At 44.3% G+C, this 22,683-nt stretch overlaps 1 protein-coding gene across 3 annotated transcripts in view; it reads right to left on the bottom strand.

Moving 5' to 3' along the window:
* The window catches only part of LOC128702697 (protein DEK-like), a 14,356-nt gene extending 12,915 nt beyond the window's left edge, over positions 1-1,441 (bottom strand). For 2 of the 3 annotated variants that reach the window (XM_070102038.1, XM_070102039.1), the window contains exon 1: positions 1,338-1,440. The gene's annotated coding sequence lies outside the window, so the exon portion shown is untranslated. Of the gene's footprint in view, positions 1-1,337 lie in introns of all 3 variants that reach the window. The other variant, XM_070102040.1, reaches the window with a different exon arrangement.
* Between the last annotated feature and the right edge of the window lie 21,242 nt (positions 1,442-22,683).

Below are 22,683 nucleotides of genomic sequence, written 5' to 3'. Positions count from 1 at the left end.
TGGAATAAACACACAAAATAACTTTGTGGTTGTACATTTGTATACAGAATGTCATTAAATGAAAATCTTGAAAATAATTAAGAAATCCAGTCATGCACATAGGTAGTGCTAAGGTATGCTGTCCACACGAGAAACAGCTGGATATCATTCTTCAATACTGAGTCTAGTTGTGACCAGTCGTATGCTGTCACTAACCAATATAAAAAAAAAAACTGAGTGGGCAGTTAAATTCTCTCAGCGTGTTGTAATGTTCACTAGCATCCAGGAACGAAGCAGTCAGATATGATCGGACAATATCTACTAGCAATATCAAAGAACACAGCAGTCAGATACGATCCGACAATATTCAAGAACGCAGCCCGAATTAAGCCTGAATGCCTTCCACATCCCCCCCCCCAGGCGCTGTATAATCCTCTGGGTTTAGCGCTTCCCCCTTGATAATAATAATAATAATCAAGAACGCAGCAGTCGGATATGATCAGGCAATATCCATTAGCATCCAAGAACGCAGCGGTCGAATATGATCCGACAATATTCAAAAACGCAGTAGATATGATCCGACAATATGTACTAGCATTCAGGAATGCAGCAGCTGGATATGATTTGACAATATCCAAGAACGCAGCAATCAGATACGATCCAGCAATATCCGCTAGTATCTAGGAACGCAGCAGTCGGATATGATCCGACAATATCCGCTAGCATCTAGTAACACAGCAGTCGGATATGATCCGACAATATCCGCTAGTATCTAGGAACGCAGCAGTCGGATATGATCCGACAATATCCGCTAGCGTCTAGGAACGCAGCAGTCGGATATGATCCGACAATATCCGCTAGCATCTAGTAACGCAGCAGTCGGATATGATCCGACAATATCCGCTAGCGTCTAGGAACGCAGCAGTCGGATAGGATCCGACAATATCCGCTAGCATCTAGGAACGCAGCAGTCGGATATGATCCAACAATATCCGCTAGCATCTAGGAACGCAGCAGTCGGACATGATCCGACAATATCCAAGAACGCAGCAGTCAGATATGATCCGACAATATCCGTTAGCATCCAGGAACACATAAGTCGGATATGATCAGACAATATGCATTAACATCCAAGACTGTAGCAGTAGGATATAATCCCCCAGCATTCAACAATATCCACTCGTATCCAGGAAAGAAGCAGTGTGATATGAGCCGACAATATCCACAAGTATCCCAGAACGCAACAGCTGGATGTGACCTCCCCAAAAACGTCAATATCCGGTCACATGTACGAGCGTGGCACATATCCTTCTTGAAGATAGCGAATATCCAACACATGAAGCAGCAGTTTTACGCACCTCCGTCTCACTCCAGGACCTGGGAGCAACTGAGGCTATCCACCCCGGGCCTTGTCTTTTATACTTGACCTACAGAGGAGTTCGAGTTGGACTTCATACTGGAGAAACTCGGTCTCGGCAGCGAAACCTGTTGGAAATGGGGTCGTTGCTGGCCCGGGAACAGTTATGTCGGCGGCGGCGGCGGCGTTGGTGGTGATGATCGAGTTTTGGTGGTATTGATGGTGGTGGACATAGCCAGCAGCGTCGGTAGGGAGTGTGGTCGATGGCTTTGCTTGGAATTGTGATTGGTAGCTTTGACAGAGAATATTTTTGGTGGCTTCACTAGCGAATGTGGTCGGAGACTTCAGCAGTGAGGGATGTCGTCGTGGATTTCAGCAGTGAGGGATGTGGTCGTGGATTTCAGCAGTGAGGGATGTGGTCGTGGATTTCAGCAGTGAGGAATGTGGTCGTGGATTTCAGCAGTGAGGAATGTGGTCGTGGACGCCAACAGTGAGGGATGTGTTCGTGGACTTCAGCAGTGAGGGATGTGGTCGTGGACTTCAGCAGTGAGGGATGTGGTCGTGGACTTCAGCAGTGAGGGATGTGGTCGTGGACGCCAACAGTGAAGGATGTGGTCGTGGACTTCAGCAGTGAGGGATGTGGTCGTGGACGCCAACAGTGAAGGATGTGGTCGTGGACTTCAGCAGTGAGAGATGTGGTCGTCGACTTCAGTAGTGAGGGATGTAGTCGTGGATATCATCAGTGTGTCGAGGTGCCTGGTACTCAGACTATCGCCTGAGGAAGGCTTTCTACTTTACGTAGGAGCGTGAACAGATAACTGCTAGTTTTAGCGTCTTTTATGATGCTAGTGGTGGTCGTGGTGGTGGTAGTTGGGTGATGATGGTTGGGCGGGGGTGGTAGTTAAGGTGGTGGTAGTTTTGTTGGTGGTGCCAACACATATTAAGCAACCAAAAAGGATGTTACAGAAATTTCTTCTGTCAAGAAAACTTGAGACAAGTGCTGGTTTCCTGATCTCACTCCCAACATCTAAGGCACCCACCAACTTCTAGGCATATTACCTCGTCCATCGGCTGCTAGGTAAAGTAAAAGGACACAAGTGCAACTAATGGGACATTTTATTGTGGCAACGTTTCGCTCTCCAGGAGCTTTGTCAAGCCGTTACAAACAGTGTTGTTAGGTAAGACACATATGCAACAGTTAGACAACTTTATTCCGAAACGTTTCGCCTACACAGTAGGCTTCTTCAGTCGAATACAGAAAGTAGGCAGGAACAGTAGAGATGTGAAGACGATGTAATCAGTCCATCACCCTTAAAGTCGTAGAATTTGAGGTTGTCAGTCCCTCGGCATATGTGTCTTACCTAACAACCTGTCGGTATTGTATACCATTTTGATGTTCGTTACAAACAGTACAATTAAACAAAACAAAGGCAGCTTCACCATCTCTGAAGTCTTAGCAAGAATCCTCCTGAAAACAGTAAACCCTGCCATCACGTAGTCTCTCCTGTTAATACTACGCAAAGCACATTACAGAGAGTGAACACTGAAACAGGCTGCCTCTCTCCAGTCTATATTTGTCTAACCTATTTTTATGTTACCCAAGTAATAGCTTTTATATCCTTTAACTCATGTACGAGTTAATTGCTCCACCATATTGTATTACTGCTACTACTACAACTTATGTCGCTACTACTAACACTACCTTTAGTATTGCACCTCACTCTGAGTCTATATATACCCTCTGTGTCCATGTACTGTTTGTAACGGCTTGACAAAGCTCCTGGAGAGCGAAACGTTGCCACAATAAAATGTCACATTAGTTGGACTTGTGTCCTTTTACTTTACATATTATCGGTAATTCTACCAACATTATTACAAGCTGCTAGGTCTATCTCACCCACCAGCTGCTAGGCCTGTCATCTCATCCACCAGCTGCTAGGTCTACCATCTTACCCACCAAGTTCTAGGCCTATCCTCTCATCCACTAGCTGCTAGGCCTCTCAATAAACGACCATCTTAATCCTCTTCGCCACACTAAACTCCAGACGAGAATCACAATTAAATGGGGAGGAGGTGCTAATCATGGTTTTATGGGAGGGAAAAAGTAGCTCCTACTCCATAGATCAAGAACTCTTCATCAGCTGCATGGCATTCTTCTCGCTGGACAAGGTGTAAGTAGCCACATGTATGAATGCCGATACTAAAATACTGCTACTAACACCGTTAGAGTTCAAGATTTGCATGCTAGAAATACCAACTCCCTTGGCAGCGTCAAGTATTAGGCAAGGTTGGTGGCGCATCTTCATGGATGAAAAAAATGGAAAAAAATTAAGTGTTTATTCCTAAAATATATGTATTAAGAAGCAAGACATGAAATGGACCGAAATGTAGCTTTCATTAAAACATGTTTTGCTAAGTTAAAACTATTTCAAGTTTTAATGAAGTCTGTCAGTGTGTTGTTGTGTTTTATAATGTTGGGTGGGTAATGAGGCTGCTGACTACACGAGGGTCTTTAAGGCTGCACGTCACTCATCACCACCAGTCAAGAATACTTTAATACATAAAACACTGATTTACCAGTTCAAACATTGTAGATTACTCTGCAACGAAATTGTTAAGTCTTCATGGCATGAAAATGTAGATCTTTGTAAATTTTTAATATAAGGTTAGCTGAGTGGAAGTTTGGAGTCCCACAACTTCCCAGATGTTGTTCAGGATTTCATTTTAAAATAGTCTGTGAGTGAAGTAACTACAGGTAATGACCTGTCTGACCTAGTTCTCGTACACGAAAACACCCTCCGGTATCTATACTGTCGAAGTTTCGCAGTTAACAGCAGGCTTCTTCAGTCAAATCCTGAATCGAAAATTATGTTGTAGAAAGTGGAAGAAGTGGAGAAGCTATTTCGAGGTTCTCAGTCCCCTTGTCTAGCTTAGCTTCGCTGCGACTGAGCACCTTCCATCAACGTTACAGGATTAAATACCTTCCATTAGGGTGGAGAATTAAGACGAATGTGCAACATGTGAGTCTCTCTACTTAGTAGACGTTCCGCCATCTAGTGGCTTTATCCATACAACTGAAAGACATAATGTGAAGAATGTAGAACTATATACAAAGACGAGGTAATCAGTCCCTCAGCCTCAGGAGCAGGTAATGAGCATCCTAGTCTTCAAGACGAGGTAATCAGTCCCTCAGCCTCAGGAGCAGGTGATGAACATCCTAGTCTTCAAGACGAGGTAATCAGTCCCTCAGCCTCAGGAGCAGGTGATGAACATCCTAGTCTTCAAGACGAGGTAATCAGTCCCTCAGCCTCAGGAGCAGGTGATGAACATCCTAGTCTTCAAGACGAGGTAATCAGTCCCTCAGCCTCAGGAGCAGGTGATGAACATCCTAGTCTTCAAGACGAGGTAATCAGTCCCTCAGCCTCAGGAGCAGGTGATGAACATCCTAGTCTTCAAGACGAGGTAATCAGTCCCTCAGCCTCAGGAGCAGGTAATGAACATCCTAGTCTTCAAGACGAGGTAATCAGTCCCTCAGCCTCAGGAGCAGGTGATGAACATCCTAGTCTTCAAGACGAGGTAATCAGTCCCTCAGCCTCAGGAGCAGGTGATGAACATCCTAGTCTTCAAGACGAGGTAATCAGTCCCTCAGCCTCAGGAGCAGGTGATGAACATCCTAGTCTTCAAGACGAGGTAATCAGTCCCTCAGCCTCAGGAGCAGGTAATGAACATCCTAGTCTTCAAGACGAGGTAATCAGTCCCTCAGCCTCAGGAGCAGGTGATGAACATCCTAGTCTTCAAGACGAGGTAATCAGTCCCTCAGCCTCAGGAGCAGGTGATGAACATCCTAGTCTTCAAGACGAGGTAATCAGTCCCTCAGCCTCAGGAGCAGGTGATGAACATCCTAGTCTTCAAGACGAGGTAATCAGTCCCTCAGCCTCAGGAGCAGGTAATGAACATCCTAGTCTTCAAGACGAGGTAATCAGTCCCTCAGCCTCAGGAGCAGGTGATGAACATCCTAGTCTTCAAGACAGGTCAAAAAAAGGAAATACAAAACCTTAAAGAAACTATGAAATTTAAGTTGCACATGACTCAAAGACAAATATAAAAAAACTTTCTTTTAAAAATGTTGAACAAAGATAAAAGTTCAATCCACTTAAAGCTAACTCTACACATTACTGATAATGACTCTATTGTATTATCATTTTCTTAATATTCATCTTCATTTATTTGTATCATTGTTAATCATCCTCACCTCCCCGTGTTCGTATTTCTCTTTATTATATCTCATCATTATTCTTTGTTTTCTTTCTTAATTTCCTACTTTCACTTAAGTTGACCAGATTCATACTCAGGGATTTCCTGTTCTCTCTCCCTCTCTCTTTTTCTCTCTCTCTTTCTCTTTCTCACGCCTCGCAACTTCCTGAGCGCTGTATGACCTTCAGATGAAGTTGGCAGCATTGAAGACAATCAGATATATCTGACAACACTGGTGACAATCAGACGGAGCTGGCAACACTGGTGAGATTTGCAAAAGGTTTTGTGGCAACAATGTCGATTGATTAATGAATGAAAAAAATCTTTGTAAAAATGATGAGGAAGTGTGTGCGTGTGTGTACACGCACGCACACACACACATATATATATATACATATATATATATATATATATATATATATATATATATATATATATATATATATATATATATATATATATATATATATACTGGCAACGGTTACCCGTGGCCAGTAACACCTACGCTACTCGTGATACTTCTCTCCCTGCTTTGGTTGCTCCCTTGCAACATTGCACAGCTCCTGATGACGCACTGAGAAGTGTGAAAGTACTTGAGCTAAAGATTTCCACCGCTCCGTGGCTTGTCCGGCATATATATATATATATATATATATATATATATATATATATATATATATATATATATATATATATACATATATATATATATATATATATATATATATTATATATATATATTATATATACATATATACAACCCACGTGGAGAAGACAGAAACTCGAAAGTTTGTCTCGATGTGCGTTATTATTACCCATGTGGATTATTATACATGTCGGTTATTATCATCCGTATGGGTTATTATCATCCGTGTGGGTTATTATCCGCTTGGGTTATTATTGTCCGAGTGGGTTATTACCATCCGTGTGGGTTATCATCATCCATATGGGTTATTGTCATCCGTGTGGGTTATCATCCATGTGGGTTATTATCACCCTTGTGGGTCAATGTCATCCGTGTGGGTTATCATCCGTGTGGGTTATCACCCGTATGGGTTATTATCATCCGTGTGGGTTATCATCCGTGTTGGTTATTATCATCCGTTAGGGTTATTATCATTCGTGTGGGTTAATATCATCCGTGTGGGTAATTATCACCTGTGTGGGTTATCATCCGTGTGGGTTATCATCCGTGTTATTATCATCCGTGTGGGTAATTATCACCTGTACTGGGTATTACCACCAGTGTGGGTTATTAACTGGGCCAGAAATATAGTCTAAGACCTATCGATTGAAATCTTTGTTCTCTTCTCTCTTATCAGGCTGACCAACAAGATTAGGTTGTGCAAAGATTAATCAACAATATCTAGTAGTAACCAACACATTCTAAGAGCCATAAATAGATACTGAGGGCGAAAATATTTTCTAAGAGCGAGAAACAGGTTGCAGCAAGAGAGAGGGTGTGAGGATGACCCGGAAACTCTCGGGTATAAGGGACAGCTCTGAGACATAACAATAATAACCCTGGCAGGTACTGATGGTCAACTCTCCCGTGGTAAGCGACCACTGGCTCGCCCTTACCTTCATTAATATTCTCAGAGGTCCCAGCCTCTGGGATGAGGGTCAGTGTGCCGTTATGAGAGAGCCCAGCCCTCGTGTCCAGCAGGTCTGCTGCTGCTGTTGCTGCTGCTGCTGCTACTGTTACTGCTGCTACTACTATTCCTGCTGCTGCTGATGTTACTACTATTCCTCCTGCTGCTGCTATTATTCCTGTTGCTGCTGATATTCCCGTTGCTGCAACTATTCTTGCTGCTATTCCTGCTGCTGCTGCTGCTGTTATTGCTGCTACTACTGCTGCTAAGCTGCTGCTACTGCTGTTGCTGCTGATCATTCTTTTAATTTTCATGTTTCTCAGCTTCCCCTTCCTCCTCCTACATTCTTCTAGATTTCCTCTTCACTCTTCTCCGTTACTGCTTTGACCTCAGCAGGTGTAGTAATTTAGCATCCCCCCCCCACATCCTCCACCTGTTGACGAGTGGGGAAGGGGTCATTGTTATACATTATCAGGGATGTGGTAATACCCCACATCCCTAATAATGTATAACCATAAAGGAAATATGTTATCAAGTGCCTTATAAGTAGGACCTGGAGTATACAGTCCAAAGTTGACCAGAGACAAGGAAACGTCTCATTAAGGCGTAAGATAACGTCAAGGATCGTCCCTTAGTATGTCTTTATATTCTCTCATTAAAACGTAAGAATGATTAGTAAACATACAATCGTAATCCAGCATCATCACTGTTATCTCTGAGTTTCCAGAAGTTCAGCACGAGGGAGTCACATCGTAGCAGCAATGGTGTCACTTGCTTCCGCCTTTATATAGTGACTATATGAACCTCTGGCCTTACAGCTAACTGTAGACGAGTACACAGCATGCATTGTAACGCTCAGCGGCAGACACTGGTGCAAGGGTCACTTAGAGTACTCAGGAAAAGAGGTAATCACTACAGTGTTGCAAAAACAAGGAAAGTCTTCTCCAACAAAAAAGGAAAGATTATACAGTATAAAATATTTGTATACTGTACTTACGTCAACAATGAAATTAAGAATGTGTGGTTACAATGTCAGGAGACTTGTTTAGTGTGATGTCCTCTTCTTGAGTTCTTTATCAAGTACTTTATCTAGGCCTAGTACGTCTTGCCTTTCCTCTTCAACTATATGGTGAACTACAGGTCCTACGAACGTTTGACCTGCCAAGTATAATTAATTGTTAATAATGGTTATGAGGAGAATTTGTGCATTTAGGTCAAATATTTATGTATATACACTTTCCGGAATATTTGTTATTCTTTATGGAAGGGTTGATAGTAATCTCTATTCATGGGGAGGAGTTTGTGTTATTCTTGTTATCTTCTACACTGGCCAGATACAATGTTTTTGTTGTGTCGTAGTAATAAACAACTCTGAATATAGTGTGCTTGTTAAGTGTAGTCATAAATAGCCTATGCATTTGTTTTTCGGGATTCTTGATGTTACTGTAGTTGTCAAGGGTCGTGAATAACATGAAAAAGGCACCATTTTCGGTCTCTAAATTAATATTTAATACTTTTTAGCAAAGCAACAATCACTATACACCATGCCTGCCCGCTACTCACTGTAGTACTCACTCTGCACTACACTCTACTATACACTCTACACCATGCCTGCCCACTATTCACTGTAGTACTCACTCTGCACTACACTCTACTATACACTCTACACCATGCCTGCCCACTACTCACTGTAGTACTCACTCTGCACTACACTCTACTATACACTCTACACCATGCCTGCCCACTACTCACTTTACAGCCATCACTCTGCACTACACTCTACTATACACTCTACACCATGCCTGCCCACTACTCACTTTACAGCCATCACTCTGCACTACACTCTACTATACACTCTACACCATGCCTGCCCACTACTCACTGTAGTCCTCACTCTGCACTACACTCTACTATACACTCTACACCATGCCTGCCCACTACTCACTGTAGTCCTCACTCTACACTACACTCTACTATACACTCTACACCATGCCTGCCCACTACTCACTGTAGTCCTCACTCTACACTACACTCTACTATACACTCTACACCATGCCTGCCCACTACTCACTTTACAGCCATCACTCTACACTACACTCTACTATACACTCTACACCATGCCTGCCCACTACTCACTGTAGTCCTCACTCTACACTACACTCTACTATACACTCTACACCATGCCTGCCCACTACTCACTGTAGTCCTCACTCTACACTACACTCTACTATACACTCTACACCATGCCTGCCCACTACTCACTGTAGTCCTCACTCTACACTACACTCTACTATACACTCTACACCATGCCTGCCCACTACTCACTGTAGTCCTCACTCTACACTACACTCTACTATACACTCTACACCATGCCTGCCCACTACTCACTGTAGTCCTCACTCTACACTACACTCTACTATACACTCTACACCATGCCTGCCCACTACTCACTGTAGTCCTCACTCTACACTACACTCTACTATACACTCTACACCATGCCTGCCCACTACTCACTGTAGTCCTCACTCTACACTACACTCTACTATACACTCTACACCATGCCTGCCCACTACTCACTGTAGTCCTCACTCTACACTACACTCTACTATACACTCTACACCATGCCTGCCCACTACTAACTGTAGTCCTCACTCTACACTACACTCTACTATACACTCTACACCATGCCTGCCCACTACTCACTTTACAGCCATCACTCTGCACTACACTCTACTATACACTCTACACCATATCTGCCCACTACTCACTGTAGTCCTCACTCTGCACTACACTCTACTATACACTGTACACCATGCCTGCCCACTACTCACTGTAGTCCTCACTCTGCACTACACTCTACTATACACTGTACACCATGCCTGCCCACTACTCACTGTAGTCCTCACTCTACACTACACTCTACTATACACTCTACACCATGCCTGCCCACTACTCACTTTACAGCCATCACCATGCACTACATTCTACTATACACTCTACACCATGCCTGCCCACTACTCACTTTACAGCCATCACTCTGCACTACACTCTACTATACACTGTACACCATGCCTGCCCACTACTCACTGTAGTCCTCACTCTACACTACACTCTACTATACACTCTACACCATGCCTGCCCACTACTCACTTTACAGCCATCACTCTGCACTACACTCTACTATACACTGTACACCATGCCTGCCCACTACTCACTGTAGTCCTCACTCTACACTACACTCTACTATACACTCTACACCATGCCTGCCCACTACTCACTTTACAGCCATCACTCTGCACTACACTCTACTATACACTGTACACCATGCCTGCCCACTACTCACTGTAGTCCTCACTCTACACTACACTCTACTATACACTCTACACCATGCCTGCCCACTACTCACTTTACAGCCATCACTCTGCACTACACTCTACTATACACTCTACACCATGCCTGCCCACTACTCACTTTACAGCCATCACCATGCACTACACTCTACTATACACTCTACACCATGCCTGCCCACTACTCACTTTACAGCCATCACTCTGCACTACACTCTACTATACACTCTACACCATGCCTGCCCACTACTCACTGTAGTCCTCACTCTACACTCACTATACAATACTCGCTGTTTTCTATTCAACATCAGATATATACTAACTACTCTTCCCTGATAACTATTCTTCTTTGAGTACTCACAGGAAAGAAGAGGCTCCGTTTGCTCTGAATACCTGTCAGTGTGTGTGTGTGTGTGTGTGTGTGTGTGTGTGTGTGTGTGTGTGTGTGTGTGTGTGTGTGTGTGTGTGTGTGTATGTGTGTGTGTGTACTCACCTATTTGTGGTTGCAGGGGTCGATTCACAGCTCCTGGCCCCGCCTCTTCGCCGATTGCTACTAGGTCCTCTCTCTCCCTGCCCCATGAGCTTTATCATACCTCGCCTTAAAACTATGTATGGTTCCCGCCTCCACTACGTCACTTTCTAGGCTATTCCACGGCCTGACTACTCTATGACTGAAGAAATACTTCCTAACATCCCTTTGATTCATCTGAGTCTTCAACTTCCAATTGTGACCTCTTGTGTCTGTGTCCCATCTCTGGAACATCCCGTCTTTGTCCACCATGTCTATTCCGCGCAGTATTTTATGTCGTTATCATGTCTCCCCTGACCCTCCTGTCCTCCAGTGTCGTCAGGCCGATTTCCCTCAACCTTTCTTCGTAGGACAATCCCCGTAGCTCTGGGACTAGTTGCAAACCTTTGCACTTTCTCTAATTTCTTGACGTGCTTGACTAGGTGTGGATTCCAAACTGGTGCTGCATACTCCAGTATGGGCCTGACGTAAATGGTATACAGAGTCTTGAACGAATCCTTACTGAGGTATCGGAACGCTATCCGTAGGTTTGCCAGGCGCCCGTATGCTGCAGCAGTTATCTGATTGATGTGTGTGTGTGTGTGTGTGTGTGTGTGTGTGTGTGTGTGTGTGTGTGTGTGTGTGTGTGTGTGTGTGTGTGTGTGTGTGTGTGTGTGTGTGTGAGTGTGTGTATGTGTGTGACTGGTGATGTTGGTGTTGTAGGTCACTTACCAAGAACTTGCTCTTCGTTATCTCAGGAGAAACTGAGTACATGTTTATAGGCCTGTGAGTGGACATCATCCGCTTATTACCAGAATATCAGAAGAATATCACTCATATATCATGCGATAAACATATCATTCCATTTTAAACAGCCCCAGGAAAACGCAAATACAATTGTCTCGTTGATTTTAAATGAATTGTTTCAACAAATAATGGAATGTGACTTTCCTGCAAGATTATTAGTTTTATTAACAGTTCACATAATAATAATGAAATATTCCTGGTTATGTTCGAGTTCGCATCGTGAACGAGGTGGTTGTGTGGATGATGTGGTAGTGTGGATGATGTGGTAGTGTGGATGATGTGGTTGTGTGGATGATGTGGTAGTGTGGATGATGTGGTAGTGTGGATGATGTGGTTGTGTGGATGATGTGGTTGTGTGGATGATGTGGTAGTGTGGATGATGTGGTAGTGTGGATGATGTGGTTGTGTGGATGATGTGGTAGTGTGGATGATGTGGTAGTGTGGATGATGTGGTAGTGTGGATGATGTGGTAGTGTGGATGATGTGGTAGTGTGGATGATGTGGTAGTGTGGATGAGGTGGTAGTGTGGATGATGTGGTAGTGTGGATGATGTGGTAGTGTGGATGATGTGGTAGTGTGGATGATGTGGTTGTGTGGATGATGTGGTAGTGTGGATGATGTGGTAGTGTGGATGATGTGGTAGTGTGGATGATGTGGTAGTGTGGATGATGTGGTAGTGTGGATGATGTGGTTGTGTGGATGATGTGGTTGTGTGGATGATGTGGTAGTGTGGATGATGTGGTAGTGTGGATGATGTGGTAGTGTGGATGATGTGGTAGTGTGGATGAGGTGGTAGTGTGGATGATGTGGTAGTGTGGATGATGTGGTAGTGTGGATGATGTGGTAGTGTGGATGATGTGGTAGTGTGGATGATGTGGATGATGTGGTAGTGTGGATGATGTGGTAGTGTGGATGATGTGGATGATGTGGTAGTGTGGATGATGTGGATGATGTGGTAGTGTGGATGATGTGGTAGTGTGGATGATGTGGTAGTGTGGATGATGTGGTAGTGTGGATGATGTGGTAGTGTGGATGATGTGGTAGTGTGGATGATGTGGTAGTGTGGATGATGTGGTAGTGTGGATGATGTGGTAGTGTGGATGATGTGGTAGTGTGGATGATGTGGTAGTGTGGATGATGTGGTAGTGTGGATGATGTGGTAGTGTGGATGATGTGGTAGTGTGGATGATGTGGTAGTGTGGATGATGTGGTAGTGTGGATGATGTGGTAGTGTGGATGATGTGGTAGTGTGGATGATGTGGTAGTGTGGATGATGTGGTAGTGTGGATGATGTGGTAGTGTGGATGATGTGGTAGTGTGGATGATGTGGTAGTGTGGATGATGTGGTAGTGTGGATGATGTGGTAGTGTGGATGATGTGGTAGTGTGGATGATGTGGTAGTGTGGATGATGTGGTAGTGTGGATGATGTGGTAGTGTGGATGATGTGGTAGTGTGGATGATGTGGTTGTGTGGATGATGTGGTGGTAGTGTGGATGATGTGGTAGTGTGGATGATGTGGTAGTGTGAATGATGTGGTAGTGTGAATGATGTGGTAGTGTGGATGATGTGGTAGTGTGGAGATGTGGTAGTGTGGATGATGTGGTAGTGTGGATGATGTGGTAGTGTGGATGATGTGGTAGTGTGGATGATGTGGTAGTGTGGATGATGTGGTAGTGTGGATGATGTGGTAGTGTGGATGATGTGGATGGATGATGTGGTAGTGTGGATGATGTGGTAGTGTGGATGATGTGGTGTGTGGATGATGTGGTTGTGTGGATGATGTGGTAGTGTGTATGATGTGGTAGTGTGTATGATGTGGTAGTGTGGATGATGGTAGTGTGGATGATGTGGTGGTAGTGTGGATGATGTGGTAGTGTGGATGATGTGGTAGTGTGGATGATGTGGTAGTGTGGATGATGTGGTAGTGTGGATGATGTGGTAGTGTGGATGATGTGGTAGTGTGGATGATGTGGTAGTGTGGATGATGTGGGTGTGATGAGTGTGGATGATGTGGTAGTGTGGATGATGTGGTAGTGTGGATGATGTGGTAGTGTGGATGATGTGGTAGTGTGGATGATGTGGTAGTGTGGATGATGTGGTAGTGTGGATGATGTGGTAGTGTGGATGATGTGGTAGTGTGGATGATGTGGTAGTGTGGATGATGGTGGTAGTGTGGATGATGTGGTAGTGTGGATGATGTGGTAGTGTGGATGATGTGGTAGTGTGGATGATGTGGTAGTGTGGATGATGTGGTAGTGTGGATGATGTGGTAGTGTGGATGATGTGGTAGTGTGGATGATGTGGTAGTGTGGATGATGTGGTAGTGTGGATGATGTGGTAGTGTGGATGATGTTGTAGTGTGGATGATGTGGTAGTGTGGATGATGTGGTAGTGTGGATGATGTGGTAGTGTGATGTGGAGTGTGGATGATGTGGTAGTGTGGATGATGTGGTAGTGTGGATGATGTGGTAGTGTGGATGATGTGGTAGTGTGGATGATGTGGTAGTGTGGATGATGTGGTAGTGTGGTATGATGTGGTAGTGTGGATGATGTGGTAGTGTGATGATGATGTGGTAGTAGTGTGGATGATGTGGTAGTGTGGATGATGTGGTAGTGTGGATGATGTGGTGATGTGGTAGTGTGGATGATGTGGTAGTGTGGATGATGTGGTAGTGTGGATGATGTGGTAGTGTGGATGATGTGGTAGTGTGGATGATGTGGTAGTGTGGATGATGTGGTAGTGTGGATGATGTGGTAGTGTGGATGATGTGGTAGTGTGGATGATGTGGTAGTGTGGATGATGTGGTGGTGGATGTGTGGATGATGTGGTAGTGTGGATGATGTGGTAGTGTGGATGATGTGGTAGTGTATGTGTGGATGATGTGGTAGTGTGGATGATGTGGTAGTGTGGATGATGTGGTAGTGTGGATGATGTGGTAGTGTGGATGATGTGGTAGTGTGAATGATGTGGTAGTGTGGATGATGTGGTAGTGTGGATGATGTGGTAGTGTGGATGATGTGGTAGTGTGGATGATGTGGTAGTGTGGATGATGTGGTAGTGTGGATGATGTGGTAGTGTGAATGATGTGGTAGTGTGGATGATGTGGTAGTGTGGATGATGTGGTAGTGTGGATGATGTGGTAGTGTGGATGATGTGGTAGTGTGGATGTGGTAGTGTGGATGATGTGGTAGTGTGGATGATGTGGTAGTGTGGATGATGTGGTAGTGTGGATGATGTGGTAGTGTGGATGATGTGGTAGTGTGGATGATGTGGTAGTGTGGATGATGAGGTGGTAGATGAGGTGGTAGTGTGGATGAGGTGGTAGTGTGGATGATGTGGTAGTGTGGATGATGTGGTAGTGTATGATGTGGATGATGTGGTAGTGTGGATGATGTGGTAGTGTGGATGATGTGGTAGTGTGGATGATGTGGTAGTGTGGATGATGTGGTAGTGTGGATGTGGTAGTGTGGATGATGTGGTAGTGTGGATGATGTGGATGATGTGGTAGTGTGAATGATGTGGTAGTGTGAATGATGTGGTAGTGTGGATGATGTGGTAGTGTGGATGATGTGGTAGTGTGGATGATGTGGTAGTGTGGATGATGTGGTAGTGTGGATGATGTGGTAGTGTGGATGATGTGGTAGTGTGGATGTGGTAGATGTGGATGATGTGGTAGTGTGGATGTATGTGGATGATGTGGTAGTGTGGATGATGTGGTAGTGTGGATGATGTGGTAGTGTGGATGATGTGGTAGTGTGGATGATGTGGTAGTGTGGATGATGTGGTAGTGTGGATGATGTAGTAGTGTGGATGATGTGGTAGTGTGGATGATGTGGTAGTGTGGATGATGTGGTAGTGTGGATGATGTGGTAGTGTGGATGATGTGGTAGTGTGGATGATGTGGTAGTGTGGATGATGTGGTAGTGTGGATGATGTGGTAGTGTGGATGATGTGGTAGTGTGGATGATGTGGTAGTGTGGATGATGTGGTAGTGTGGATGATGTGGTAGTGTGGATGATGTGGTAGTGTGGATGATGTGGTAGTGTGGATGATGTGGTAGTGTGGATGATGTGGTAGTGTGGATGATGTGGTAGTGTGGATGATGTGGTAGTGTGGATGATGTGGTAGTGTGGATGATGTGGTAGTGTGGATGATGTGGTAGTGTGGATGATGTGGTAGTGTGGATGATGTGGTAGTGTGGATGATGTGGTAGTGTGGATGATGTGGTAGTGTGGATGATGTGGTAGTGTGGATGATGTGGTAGTGTGGATGATGTGGTAGTGTGGATGATGTGGTAGTGTGGATGATGTGGTAGTGTGGATGATGTGGTAGTGTGGATGATGTGGTAGTGTGGATGATGTGGTAGTGTGGATGATGTGGTAGTGTGGATGATGTGGTAGTGTGGATGATGTGGTAGTGTGGATGATGTGGTAGTGTGGATGATGTGGTAGTGTGGATGATGTGGTAGTGTGGATGATGTGGTAGTGTGGATGATGTGGTAGTGTGGATGATGTGGTAGTGTGGATGATGTGGTAGTGTGGATGATGTGGTAGTGTGGATGATGTGGTAGTGTGGATGATGTGGTAGTGTGGATGATGTGGTAGTGTGGATGATGTGGTAGTGTGGATGATGTGGTAGTGTGGATGATGTGGTAGTGTGGATGATGTGGTAGTGTGGATGATGTGGTAGTGTGGATGATGTGGTAGTGTGGATGATGTGGTAGTGTGGATGATGTGGTAGTGTGGATGATGTGGTAGTGTGGATGATGTGGTAGTGTGGATGATGTGGTAGTGTGGATGATGTGGTAGTGTGGATGATGTGGTAGTGTGGATGATGTGGTAGTGTGGATGATGTGGTAGTGTGGATGATGTGGTAGTGTGGATGATGTGGTAGTGTGGATGATGTGGTAGTGTGGATGATGTGGTAGTGTGGATGATGTGGTAGTGTGGATGATGTGGTAGTGTGGATGATGTGGTAGTGTGGATGATGTGGTAGTGTGGATGATGTGGTAGTGTGGATGATGTGGTAGTGTGGATGATGTGGTAGTGTGGATGATGTGGTAGTGTGGATGATGTGGTAGTGTGGATGATGTGGTAGTGTGGATGATGTTGTAGTGTGGATGAGGTGGATGATGTGGTAGTGTGGATGATGTGGTAGTGTGGATGATGTGGTAGTGTGGATGATGTGGTAGTGTGGATGATGTGGATGATGTGGTAGTGTGGATGATGTGGTAGTGTGGATGATGTGGTAGTGTGGATGATGTGGTAGTGTGGATGATGTGGTAGTGTGGATGATGTGGTAGTGTGGATGATGTGGTAGTGTGGATGATGTGGTAGTGTGGATGATGTGGTAGTGTGGATGATGTGGTAGTGTGGATGATGTGGTAGTGTGGATGATGTGGTAGTGTGGATGATGTGGTAGTGTGGATGATGTGGTAGTGTGGATGATGTGGTAGTGTGGATGATGTGGTAGTGTGGATGAGTGGTAGTGTGGATGATGTGGTAGTGTGGATGGTAGTGTGGATGATGTGGTAGTGTGGATGATGTGGTAGTGTGGATGATGTGGTAGTGTGGATGAGGTGGTAGTGTGGATGATGTGGTAGTGTGGATGATGTGGTAGTGTGGATGATGTGGTAGTGTGGATGATGTGGTAGTGTGGATGATGTGGTAGTGTGGATGATGTGGTAGTGTGGATGATGTGGTAGTGTGGATGATGTGGTAGTGTGGATGATGTGGTGGTATGTGTGGAGTGTGGATGATGTGGTAGTGTGGTAGTGTGGATGTGGTAGTGTGGATGATGTGGTGTGTGGATGATGTGGTAGTGTGGATGTGGTAGAGTGGATGATGTGGTAGTGTGGATGATGTGGTAGTGTGGATGATGTGGTAGTGTGGATGATGTGGTAGTGTGGTAGTGTGGATGATGTGGTAGTGTGGATGATGTGGTAGTGTGGATGATGTGGTAGTGTGGATGATGTGGTAGTGTGGATGATGTGGTAGTGTGGATGATGTGGTAGTGTGGATGATGTGGTAGTGTGGATGATGATGTGGATGTAGTGTGGATGATGTGGTAGTGTGGATGATGTGGTAGTGTGGATGATGTGGTGTGGTGATGTGGTGTGTGATGATGTGGTAGTGTGGATGATGTGGTAGTGTGGATGATGTGGTAGTGTGGATGATGTGGTAGTGTGGATGATGTGGTAGTGTGGATGATGTGGTAGTGTGGATGATGTGGTAGTGTGGATGATGTGGTAGTGTGGATGATGTGGTAGTGTGGATGATGTGGTAGTGTGGATGATGTGGTAGTGTGGATGATGTGGTAGTGTGGATGATGTGGTAGTGTGGATGATGTGGTAGTGTGGATGATGTGGTAGTGTGGATGATGTGGTAGTGTGGATGATGTGGTAGTGTGGATGATGTGGTAGTGTGGATGATGTGGTAGTGTGGATGATGTGGTAGTGTGGATGATGTGGTAGTGTGGATGATGTGGTAGTGTGGATGATGTGGTAGTGTGGATGATGTGGTAGTGTGGATGATGTGGTAGTGTGGATGATGTGGTAGTGTGGATGATGTGGTAGTGTGGATGATGTGGTAGTGTGGATGATGTGGTAGTGTGGATGATGTGGTAGTGTGGATGATGTGGTAGTGTGGATGAGGTGGTAGTGTGGATGAGGTGGTAGTGTGGATGATGTGGTAGTGTGGATGATGTGGTAGTGTGGATGATGTGGTAGTGTGGATGATGTGGTAGTGTGGATGATGTGGTAGTGTGGATGATGTGGTAGTGTGGATGATGTGGTAGTGTGGATGAGGTGGTAGTGTGGATGATGTGGTAGTGTGGATGATGTGGTAGTGTGGATGATGTGGTAGTGTGGATGATGTGGTAGTGTGGATGATGTGGTAGTGTGGATGATGTGGTAGTGTGGATGATGTGGTAGTGTGGATGATGTGGTAGTGTGGATGATGTGGTAGTGTGGATGATGTGGTAGTGTGGATGATGTGGTAGTGTGGATGATGTGGTAGTGTGGATGATGTGGTAGTGTGGATGTGGTAGTGTGGATGATGTGGTAGTGTGGATGATGTGGTAGTGTGGATGATGTGGTAGTGTGGATGATGTGGTAGTGTGGATGATGTGGTAGTGTGGATGAGGTGGTAGTGTGGATGATGTGGTAGTGTGGATGATGTGGTAGTGTGGATGATGTGGTAGTGTGGATGATGTGGTAGTGTGGATGATGTGGTAGTGTGGATGATGTGGTAGTGTGGATGATGTGGTAGTGTGGATGATGTGGTAGTGTGGATGATGTGGAAGATGTGGTAGTGTGGATGATGTGGTAGTGTGGATGATGTGGTAGTGTGGATGAGGTGGTAGTGTGGATGATGTGGTAGTGTGGATGAGGTGGTAGTGTGGATGATGTGGTAGTGTGGATGAGGTGGTAGTGTGGATGATGTGGTAGTGTGGATGAGGTGGTAGTGTGGATGATGTGGTAGTGTGGATGAGGTGGTAGTGTGGATGAGGTGGTAGTGTGGATGAGGTGGTAGTGTGGATGAGGTGGTAGTGTGGATGAGGTGGTAGTGTGGATGAGGTGGTAGTGTGGATGATGTGGTAGTGTGGATGATGTGGTAGTGTGGATGATGTGGTAGTGTGGATGAGGTGGTAGTGTGGATGATGTGGTAGTGTGGATGAGGTGGTAGTGTGGATGATGTGGTAGTGTGGATGAGGTGGTAGTGTGGATGATGTGGTAGTGTGGATGATGTGGTAGTGTGGATGATGTGGTAGTGTGGATGATGTGGTAGTGTGGATGAGGTGGTAGTGTGGATGATGTGGTAGTGTGGATGAGGTGGTAGTGTGGATGATGTGGTAGTGTGGATGAGGTGGTAGTGTGGATGATGTGGTAGTGTGGATGAGGTGGTAGTGTGGATGAGGTGGTAGTGTGGATGAGGTGGTAGTGTGGATGAGGTGGTAGTGTGGATGAGGTGGTAGTGTGGATGATGTGGTAGTGTGGATGATGTGGTAGTGTGGATGAGGTGGTAGTGTGGATGAGGTGGTAGTGTGGATGAGGTGGTAGTGTGGATGAGGTGGTAGTGTGGATGAGGTGGTAGTGTGGATGAGATGAAAGTGCAGAAGTGTTCTGTGTCATGGTTTACGAGGCATCTCACAACCCACAAAGTGAAAATATTTCTTTAGACAAAGTATCTTCAAAACCCCTGAGTGGCTAGTTTACCGTACACGAGCAACTCATCCTGCGAGCGGTAGAGAAAAAAAAAATAGTCACAATGGGTCTTTTTCCCTCCCCAATGGGCAAAGTTACATGCATCATTAAATATTAGTCACTTCACATACAGCAGAATTCAACGTGGATATACTCATAATCCTTATAATTATAAACCTTATGATTACCAATATTGGTCATTTATTGAAAAAAAAAAGTCTATTTTTCTGATGAAAAATGTGGACACACTCTCAAGATTTCAGGTATGTCATGTATAATGACTTGATAAGATTTATCTATAATTTATGGGTTAATTTTGCATTATTTAAGCTACAGTATTTCTGACTTTACTCCTAATGAGCCAAGTCTGCTGTATTAAATGAACCACATCTCTGCTACCAACAGCAGTAGTTCATCACAATCTTCAGAATTCTCAGCACTACCTAGTGTGTTGTGTATCATCCACTTAGGTCACTGAGTGCTGGAGGGAATTCTGAAGTCTATAATGAATTACAGCTGGACGTCCCCACCTGGAGACAGTTAAAGCAGTACTATCGTCACTACCTGCCCTCATTATTATTATTATTATTATTATTATTATTGTTATGCAGCGCCTAGGGTGTGGGAGGCAGTTAAGTTTGATTTTGCGAGAAGGAAGACTAGGTCCAATTCTTTGGATCAAGAAATTACGTAAACTAAGTAAAATAGAACAAACTGGCTAATAAATATGGCAGACAGAACTAGATGAGCAAATTAACAGACCAAAAGTCAAATATAAACCAAACAAGAAAATAGACAAGTAAATTGTAATTTCTCATGGAAAAAACAGCTGCGCCACCTTGAAACTGTTAAAAAAGTGGCGCTCGTACTTCCGCTAGAGACTATCATTGAGGACAGAAACTGACACTTCACATAATAAACATATGTTTCCCCTAGAAATTAACACTTTATTTATAAACTGCAAAGTCATATCACAGGTGAGGTGGAGGGGTAGAGAACCCAGCATAGGAGAAGAGAGAAGAGTCGTGTACTTATCTATTACTATTACACCTGAAGATACGAACCTTCCGCGCCTGTCAGTGGCACTGCTACACTCCACAGAGACGTCAACGTCAAGGTCATCAACAAGAAGAACATCAGTTTCCCGTGTATCCCGTCCACCTTTAGATCTCACGCTAGGTGGAACTCAACTGCGTCTGTAGTTCTCGGCTGTGTCCTCGTCTTACTGTTTCTTACTTTCTGATCCTCAAGCGCTTATATAACAATCCTCAAAGCTATGTGGTCTATAGGGAAAGATTTAGGGTTTGACCTTGAATGAATGTACTCTAAACGTTAATCATCTTTCCATTGTCTAGGACTCTTAAAATAAGAGAAACTTGTGTACTGTTCTAAATCTGATAACGAGCTACTTTGGTAGAATGAACCAAAAAAAATAGTGAAATAATGTTTGGCTTACTCAAGCTTTTTAAAGTCTGTAGAGTACATGGTAAGCATGGGTTTATATAGTCGAGAGAACAGATGACCAGAACTCGTGAAGTGCCACCTGACTGTCAGGTAGCCAATACTTTACTACAGTTATTGTGGATACACACAACTGTGTGTATCCACAATAACCACACTCCCTGGTTCACATTATATTGTTACTAAACATGGCTCCTTATAAGAGTGTATTCACTGTTACTCAGGAGTACTGACTGCTTATTATTATATTCTCTGCTCAATAATGAACCGGTTTGTGTAGAATATTATTGTATATGTAGATGTACATAGTGTGGCGAAAGCATTTTTTCTAGCTACATTACAAGCTGCCACTGTGTCTACTATATTTGCTAATAATATTGTTACAAGACGTGGATTATAACACAACCCAGTACTTAAGCTTCATTAAAAGATAAAGAAGTTCCTGAAATAAATTAATCAGAAAGTCAAACTAAATATCTGGGTCTGCATCTAAGGCCCTCTTTCGAGAAGTAGGTGTTATGATGTCGCTAGTTTTCTCGTCAAGGGAATCCTGGCATGAACCATAGTCATAAGAACAATGAACCAGGGAAGACATGATTACGACATATAAGATGCTCAGATAAATTGAGAAAAATAAGAGAGTAAAGAAAGGACTCCCTTGCTCCTCACTCGCATAGCTGGAAGTTAAAAACATTGGGATGTTAGGAAGTGAATTTTCAGTCTGAGGATGATAAGTGGAACGAGGTGAATGAGGAAGTGTTGTAATGAAACCTAGGTAAGCAGCTTCAAGAATAAAAAATATAGATTATAGGAAGCAGGCCAAATAACAAGTAGGTTAAGAAACTGGGCCAGGAGCTACGGCTCGACCTCCTCATTCACACGTGTGATTACATACACGCTAGCTGCTACAGGCACACACACAAACACGCACATACAATTATTGTAAGTTTCAACTTACGAAGACATACTTGAGAATGGTACACTCTCGGTGTTGGGAGATACAGTGATAGCAGCAGGTGACTTGAAGTTATGGTCGAGTAGCTGCTTAGTGATGACAGGCAACAAGCCCCACTAGGTCAGTATTACTCATAAAACTTGCAGTTTCTAGGTAACTATATACCTGGCAAGGTACACTAACCACCACAACTACCACCATCGGCTACTTCTGGTGAT

This window comes from Cherax quadricarinatus, chromosome 79 (genome assembly GCF_038502225.1).
Source record: "Cherax quadricarinatus isolate ZL_2023a chromosome 79, ASM3850222v1, whole genome shotgun sequence".
Lineage (NCBI taxonomy): Eukaryota > Metazoa > Arthropoda > Malacostraca > Decapoda > Parastacidae > Cherax > Cherax quadricarinatus.
The sequence above is the reverse complement of the archived record's forward strand: the minus strand, read 5'-3'. Positions and strand labels throughout refer to the sequence as shown.